This window comes from Teleopsis dalmanni, chromosome 2, assembly GCF_002237135.1.
Source record: "Teleopsis dalmanni isolate 2A chromosome 2, ASM223713v2, whole genome shotgun sequence".
Classification (NCBI taxonomy): domain Eukaryota; kingdom Metazoa; phylum Arthropoda; class Insecta; order Diptera; family Diopsidae; genus Teleopsis; species Teleopsis dalmanni.
In genome coordinates, this window is record NC_051847.1 from 8,449,945 (window position 1) to 8,459,388 (window position 9,444).

The following is a 9,444-nucleotide window of genomic DNA, read 5'->3' on the forward strand; positions in this document are numbered from 1 at the left end:
TTTTTTTTTGTTATGGAGATATAGAGTTCTTGGCTTAGAATTCTCCCTCTGACGCAGATAAAAGAAGCATGGCCTGAAAGAATGTGACTGTAAACATATCAGCTTCAAAGTAGAGCTGATATTCTATACTCTCAAATAGATTTATCTTGTTGAGATGGTAACGTAGACATATAGTAATAAACTTTTCAATTAACCTACGTCAGCTTCAGCTCTGTTATAGTAGGAGGAACGCCTTCCCGTAGTTGTAAGAATGAACGCGCTTTTTAAGCCACAGGTACTAGAAGTGTATAAATTATTCTATGGTTTACTATTCCAGTTTATAGTTCATTAAAATATGATTTTGGTTTGGAAATTATAGTGATTTAAATTCAGTAGCTCTTTCGTAGAAGTTAATTCACTGACACAAATTTGAATAAATGTATTTATAATTTATTACTATTTTAAAACATTAATGTTTTAAAATTATTTTATTATTTGAATTTAGAACAAAAATGTAATAAACTGAATAATTAAGAAATTTCATTCACAACGCATAGATAAGACCTCAAGAAGTTGCAGTTAAAGACGGGCGCTAGCTGATAAGCCGTTAATGATACAATGAAGTAACTACTTTTATTTTATAGACATTCCAGGTAACAACACTCAATGGATTGTTTATTTTTCGTGCTATAAAATGTTTAAAATGTACTATTAAGTGTATACTTCATTATTAGCCTGCAATAGTCAATAGCATTTGATATATACAACAGTATTCATCATTATCATCTATCATGGATAACTTACTTTTATGAATGTTATAATTATAAATTGTTTATTATACAATCACGTGTGTAATTAAATTTTTTTATTATTATTTTTAATTTTGTAACAGTTTCTATTTTTATATTTTATTTAGTTTTAATTTATTTATTGATACTAATTGAAATTATTTTCGATAATATTAGTTTTCGATTCACATTGATATATTTTCGTACTTAAAAATTAATTAAAAAATTAATTTTCTTAACAATTAAAATAATTTTATTTATTTATTTTTATTAAATATTTATTTTTAATTAATTCAAAAAAAAAAAAATTCGCGCCAATTTTAAAGGTTTTTTATTAGGCGGTCACGGCATTCACCGGCGATTCAATTATTTCAGTCGATGGCAATTGCTCAGTTTGGATTTTGTTTGTTGTTGCCAGTTTCGCGTCCGTTTAGTGACTGATTATTAAAAAACTAAACAGATATTTAATTTTTATTATGTTTTTGATATAAAAATATTCAAAAAAGAGTCTCTGCCAGATTAAAAGCGTTAAAATTGTATACGGCAGAGCGATTCGTAGACATTTGTTGTTGTAGTTGTTAATGGTATAGGCAATACGAGTACATACGATAGGTAGTCAATTATGCGCATTTGTGATCTTACAAGGTGTTCAGTTCAGTACGTGATACTATAAAATATTTAACTACTAATAGCATAATAAAATGTATGTACTTAAAGTTCTCAGATCTCAAATTTTCAAGAAAGTCCTGAATTCGAATTAAAAGTATTTAATATGTCTTAATATATTATTTTTAGTAACAAATTTTAGTTCTAGCTTTGCCAATTAAAAGGGGTATACATTTTTTTTCTTAATCTTAATATTCATCTTTAATATTATACTTAAAGAGGCGATATAAGATTACCAAATAAAACTTAGAGGAGTAATATCCAGTAAGTCATTAAAAATACGTGCATATGCTGACAATTTTGAGTTAGTTAAGTGCTTTGCATACTTAGGATCAATTACTAACCGTAGCAATGACATAAATGAAGAAATTGACAAGAGAATATTATCAAACAGAGAATAAACAAACAGTGTACGCATGGAAAAGGATCTGTCATATATGAAGCTCTAGCAAAACTAGTAATATGGCTTCAATGTGGTTAAAAAAGCTATAATATCAAATATTTTCAAATAGATAATCGCAGATGGGTCAGTCTTTCAGAGATGGGACAGTCTTTCGCTTACAATCTTAAGCAGGCGTTAGGATTTATGATCAGTAATACAAAATTTGTTTCTGGACTGGCGACAGCTATTATTGGTTTCTGGACTATTGAAGAATAGACGATAACTATTCTTAGTTATCTTAGTTATAATAATTACATAACTATTCTTCATTTATTCTCTGTATGCCTTGCTTTTTAGTAGTAGAGAATAACTGTCATAGTTAAACTGCAGTTTCATAACTTGGAGTGCTAGTGGAAGCTAACTTCAACCAATTATATGTATTCCTAAACCGTATGGTCTGAAATTAACCCTAAATTTCACTTAAACATTCAAAAGAGAATGTCTTTTCAAAACGATGCGAAAGAGTCAATTGAACTCACGGACTGAAAACCATACTTATTATTGCTTTACTATTAGATATACTAATATTAAACTAGCTAATAGTGACAACATAATTTCATATCTTTACGATTTAATGCCTATATATATATATATATATATTTATAACACCCTGTATATTTGCAAATTGTTGTTTCAGTTTAAAAACAGTTTTTGGACATTGTTAGTAGTACAACTATTGATTCCCAACGACATTTGATGGTTAAATAGTAAACACTGCGCATTAGTGTTGTTATGTATGAATGTTGTTGATCGTGACAGATATCAGTCAATAGTGCTACAACCAAATTGATGCATTGCAGATAGACGTATGCAGTTTGAGTAAAGAGTAAATTGCCTATTTAGCTCGATTTCTTTTCAGCAGACATTAGAGCTCACACAAAATCGTGTCTAGCCGCATCTAAAGAATTCATTCAAAAACCAAAAACTACGCTCATTTGCTACTTTTATTGTTGCTGTAGTTCGCGAAGTTGTTTTAGAGCCTGTTAGATGACATGCTAGGAGCTTATGGATTTTAGTCTGATTGCTACACTATTAATGAACCTCTAATTATTTTACTTGGTATACTTTATGAAATTGCGTTTAGTCTTACAATACTGAAGCTATTTAACTTGGAATTTAATTGATACCTTAGGAGTTACCATACCATTTGTTTTAGTATGATTTCTAGAACAAGTTTTTATGTGATCATGGAAAACAATTATTTCAGTTATGGAAACTTTTTCATCAATCTGGATGTTTGATAGTTTTAAGATATTTTCTTAGTAAAAATATTGCCAACTTTATTTTTTTTAATATATTATTAAGTTTTAAGAAAATGTTAATTTTCAGCAAATATGAAATGTCAAAATATATTGTTACACAAGTATATAATAATACAAATTATGATAATATAAATCCATGACATTTAATATAATGTTGCAAAGCGCTCTTGCATCTCAAGCAAAAAAAGTCACCTTCATATTTTATGATATTTGACATTTATCACAAATCTTACCATATCTCAAGTACAGGAGCTCTTTTATGAATTATTATTATACATAAAAACCAGTAAAATTACATCATTAACATATTTTCGCATTTTTCGGCAAGACTATCAGGTTTTTATTTTCACAGGAATGAGAAATGTGTATCCATGTCTCGAAAACAAAACACTTACTCTGAGTCAGACATTCGATCGAAATCATGTCAAATGGAGTGTTTTTTTCTCGGCCTGTATAATCGTCAGAAATATCACACGAACAATAAGAACATTGTATTAAAATTTTATATTATTTTATATTATATGTAATAATAAATATTAAGTGCAAAAAATGATAGTACTTATTTAATCAATTTATCTCAGTTATGTAACATATACATCCGAATTTTTAACATTTTTTAGATATTCTTAAATTTTAGATGTTTTCTAGATTGTGTAGATTTTATCTAATAGAATCATTTAAAGTTCGGTCCTTATCAAATAACGAGAATATTAGTAAATAATCGGTTAAAATCAGATGATTCTTCTTAAAAATTTTGGAAGTGATGTATCAAATAAATTTATGAATATGACAAATCAGGGTTATGATAAATTAGGGTTCATCAAAATAAATAACTTTGAGAAATTTTATATATTTTATAAATTTTATATTCAAGTACTTTAATGAAATTTAATAATAAAAGGACTATGTTACTTATTTGTTGGGTAACGTTTCTAACGTTGAACAACGTTAAGAGAGGCCGACCTCTCAATACAAACACCGATATGTGAGCTGTTTAGGATAATAGAGGAAATCACCAATACGACGACTAACAATTTATGGGCTAACCGCGAAAATTGTGAGGTCGCTAGACACTTATAGTCTAACTGGGATAAAAATAAAACGAAAAGCCTATTAGAAGTACTAACACTGTGCCATTGCGTCTATGCTTCAACGGTGGCGAGTTCCAACAGGTGGATTATGCAGGAGCTGCCAAAATGAAGAGGAGGTAGAATATATCAACCACTTCTTGTGTCTCTGTCCCGGACTGCAGACAAGACGAAAAAAAATAGCACAAAAAACGCGTCCATTTTATAAAAGAAATTGCTCATACTCAATAAAAGAAAAGAAAAATCTGCTATTTAACAGCGTTTAAAAACAGTGAGAATATTTTCACAAAAAAATCTGTTTAAATATAATAAATGTTATGTTTTTTTCAATACTTAAAATATATTTATAATTAATTTTTTTAAAATTAAAAATTCAGATTCAGTTTTGTTGAATTTTACGAGTATTTGAAATTTTAGTTGGAACCAGTAATATCCGAAAATCCCCAGATTTTTTAATTATATTAGTTAAATGACATTTTGACTCGAAATTAAAATTCATTATAATAAAAGCAGTGAAATTTAATGTATGTATATATGTATATTTGTATGAAATCAGCAGGTACAATAATGAACAACGCACCTTTAGATATTACATGATTTATAGAAAAAAAAATTAAACAAAAATACATTAAATGCAGTATTTTTACAATAGCGTAACGTGTGAAGGTTGCAGCCGGTAAAGATTTTAAAAATTATGCAAAAATTATTGCATTACGTCAAAAATACACAAAAAAAAAAATTGCAAAATTGCAAATAAAAATTGACAATAATGACTACTCACAAAACTCTTTCCGCATTCTAATTTCATTTAGAATTTAAATGAAAGCTGCCGACACCACCGGATATAAACAATATTGAATAAAGAATTAATTAATTTACGAAACTGTGAGAAATAATTGATTTATTGTAGTGGAAAATTAACACGTTTTTTCAGTTTTATCATTTAAATCTTGCAGTTTTTAACTATTATTCGGGGCTTGGCTTAATAGATTACAAACTAATTAACTGACTGACTGAGAGCGGATTAAAAAAGCACCTATGAATTTCCATATGTACATATATTATAATAAATAATTTAGTTCAGCTTAGTTATTCACTAATGATGTCTATGTTCACTAGAATACTGTGATTAACTTTCCTAATATTATTATGTTAGTCTAGTTATGTTATGCTAGTTGAGTCAGTGCACTTGAGCACTTTTACTCTGTATTAACTGCGAGATTTCTTCATAACCCCTCTTTACGCCTTGACTGGATTATTGTTTATCACTTCGTGAGTCTAAGCAATAAATAACTTCAGATCTGCATACCTCCCGGAGAACTCCGTAACCATTCTGAGATTTGATAACGCGGTGTTGGTAAGCCTGTCAGTTTTCGAAAATAATTTCAGGGTTCTATCACTTATGTATTTTTTGATCGGATCAATTTTGACCCTGAGTATGCCATTCATCCTATTGTACTATGGTACCTTGAAAAATCTTCTCAGAGCCTGGCTTTGTGGAATTTCTAGCTGGCGAATAGTGAAGTTATGATATAGAAGTTATGGTCAAATTATTTGGTTATATAACAGCTTTCTGTTCTTAGTATTGAGATTTTCATTTTTGAATATTGGTTTTGAATATTGGCTATCCTCCCAGTTTATTACCATATCTCCCACTCTCACTCTAGACGAGTTCTGTTTCCACTTACGCGTAATATTCTCCTAATAATTAACATCAAACTGATCCAGAGCAAAGCGTGGCGGAGTTTAGCTTATATATACACATATATATATATATATATATTATATACATATAGATTTATCTATATGTAAAGTACTATATCGATAATTTATTTTTAAATAAATAATAATTTTGTATCTAATATAAAGATATAGGTCAAACAATAAATTTTAAAATATCGAACATTGAATAACAAATGTAGGAAAAATATGGCTCCTAACTAAATGTTGTTAAGAAATTGTTGGCGAAATTATATAAACAAATGAATTTGTTATTTTCGTTAAAAATTACTTGCGAATTCCACAGACATGAGAGCATTGAAAATCTCTTAATTGAAGCTTAAATAAACCCACAATGAGTACGAGTACAACTGCTGATCACAATAATTTATTTAAACAAAAAAAAACAAACTGTGAATCTGAGAAACATATTGGTTAAAAGGCGTCCAGTGAAGCATCAGAAAAAGGTGGGTAACTTGTGACTAGTGACGCAATCCTATTACCGTACTTGCGTAATATATAGCCAGCAATTGCTCACAGTTACCATATAACAGACAGATAAAAGGTAAGCTACAGATGAATATATAAATAGTATTGCACTTACCTTACTTACAAGCTTTTTTTTTTTTTACTTACAAGCATAGATAGTTAATTTATGCTAACGATTGATGTGTACATACGTTCTCAATCAGACAAAACGTATCCTTCAAATATCGAATTTGTAAATAGTTTAGAATGTAATGCAAATATGTACATATATACATATTTTGATTAATTTATTAATAAAAAATTTATGTATTTTGAATATAATTTTATTTCTCATAATAAATTTTATTGCTCTGAAATATATGTTGATTTCTGACTAATACTTTGTTGAACATTTTGTTGCTATAATGACTCAAAAGGACACAAAAGGTTATTTTTGTTTATCTAAAAGCTTTTAATAGTGTTTTATAATTTTATATACTAATAGATTATTACTTCTTTATCTAATGTCCTATATCATAGTGCTATGCTATATATAGTAGAAGTACTTGTCATGAGTATCAACATCGTAGCGTTATCTTTTTATATACATAAAAATGATAATTACATATTTTCTATTTCAAATTTAAAATTAATTTTAATATTCTTAAGTAGCTCTTCACGACTGTTTATTTTGCTTATAAATATTAATTAAATTAATATTAAAATTTATTTAATTAATTAAAAACACACTGTAGTTACGAGAGCACGGAAATATAATTAAAAATGATTTTTTTAATTAGTTTCGCTTCAATTTAATCCATTTTTAAACGTTTATATTTTGTTTGAATATCTTATTCTTCGATTTAATTACAATAATAATCATACACATACATATGTATGTATTTATTAGGCTGCAACTCCATATAAATTAATACATATATCATATAAAAATAAGCAATCATCATTAGATAAAACTAGAATTAGAATTAATTTTATTAAATAGTTCTTTTTAAATTTTCTTTTCTACTGATTATATTAAGAACCCATTGAATATGGGCATTTAATGTGAAGTATCGAGTTGACATTCTTATCATCCCGTGCCTTCCGGCAAGAAAATAAATATAATAGCCAGAAGATTGCAATACAAGCATAGTATGGCTTAATCTGTATACTATACTATGCTATACTATTTAAGGAGCAATATTGCCATATATTACTAAATGGCCATGTTTACTATACAAAAAGATCCAAACAAGGCATAAGATAGATAAAGTATTTCATTAAAGTTGAAATATACTAATGATAAATATACTAATGGTACACCAATCAAAAGTGTCCCATATCATCCTCACGTATCCGTGGATCCGACAACTATAATTAATAAAATGAAATTAATTTTGAAGTCGACAACTGACGAATACTTTTAACATAACGTACTGTTCCAGTATCCTCTGATTACTGCAGGTTTGTTGTTTCTTAATGTATCTCTTTATATCTTTTAGGAGTTTAGATAAGATAAGCTAAGCAACCACTAAAGGTAGTTTTGTACTAAACATATGTAAATCCGATTAATGACAATGTATTCTCAAACTTCAGCTCTATATGTTATAACGACATTAATAATTTATTTCATTAAACATATAAATCTGAGTTCAATTTATTTGTGGGTTTCTGGTATTAAGGTAGAAAAAGTTTCTAAATCATAATAAGAATTGGATTCAAAATTTTCGTTTCTTATACTATCTCAACTCCTCATTTCATTTTCCGATATATGAAAATTCGAGTATACTTCCTCCACACTGGAGTTCTCAAAACTGATTTAGATTCTCAATGCGCTGTTATATTATATAATGACATATATTTGCTGTAACTTATAGAGCCAGAAATCAATGTTTCCCATAAGTTGTACTGGCAAACATTATCCAGTACAGTACAGACATTATTATAAAAATGTCTATACTGCGATCCACACAGAGTCCACACAGAAATGAATAAATCAATTTAGTTAACCAATGATTATAAGGTGATCTGAATCCTTGCGTCAGCCCATTACTATCTGTAAAGGAAGATAGCTTAATTTATTACTATGTTACAAAGTAATTGTGTTACATGCTATTGAATTTAGTCTAAAAATCTTCAATCTACAATTGATTAACTTAAAGAACTGGCACACATCGCATGCTTATACTCGTATTATTATTATTTTGTAATCATCAGTATTATATTATTTTTATTTCATACAAATATTTTTATTGCATTATTTTTATATATTATATGTGTAGGTATTATAGTATTATATGTGCAATTATTTATGTTCGTAAATGCTCATATTACTTAGCTTAAGATGAACTTGACACTTACCTGATAACTTCAGTAAACTGCCACAGAATAGTAATAAGTTTCCTATACTTAGAGAGATGGTAGATACTATAATTATCTACTCAACTATACATAAACTTCAATAATGAAATACAAAGTAGAAAAACTATAAATATTGAATCTGCATATTTAATATGACATGAATAACAAATTTTTGCGTTTTTGAATCGTGTTTCAAATTTTTAAAATATTTAAGATTCGAGTATCTTAAACGGAAAACATCCCATGTGTGCGGAAGTAAAATTCACAATTCATTTATAACAAAACAAAATCATTACTTGTTTTATTCTTAATTTAAATTTAATTAATTAATTTGAATACTTTTTTCGTTCAGGTACGTGGAATTCGGTGTATAAATTGAAAAATGCTAATGTGATAAAGTTGACATGATAAATATTTTTACAATAAAAAAAACAATGATGAAATGCAGGTATTATTAAAACAAAAAAAAAACAGACTTAATACTAAATTAATTTTAAGTAATTATGATTAATTAATAATTGATTCAACTGAGTAAACTACCTTGCTCTCAATTATATGTGTCTTGAGCGATTTGCAGCTTTACATTGGAAAATTTTTATTATTTTAATATAATTTTATTACAAAAAGTTTTAATAAAATAAAATTTTGTTAGGAATGCAATCAACTGTAAA

General features: G+C 27.5%; 1 protein-coding gene across 1 annotated transcript in view; it reads right to left on the reverse strand.

Moving 5' to 3' along the window:
* LOC119685058 (protein sine oculis-like) overlaps nucleotides 1-9,444 on the reverse strand; it is a 74,614-nt gene that overhangs the window by 17,027 nt on the left and 48,143 nt on the right. The gene's annotated exons all lie outside the window — the stretch shown is intronic.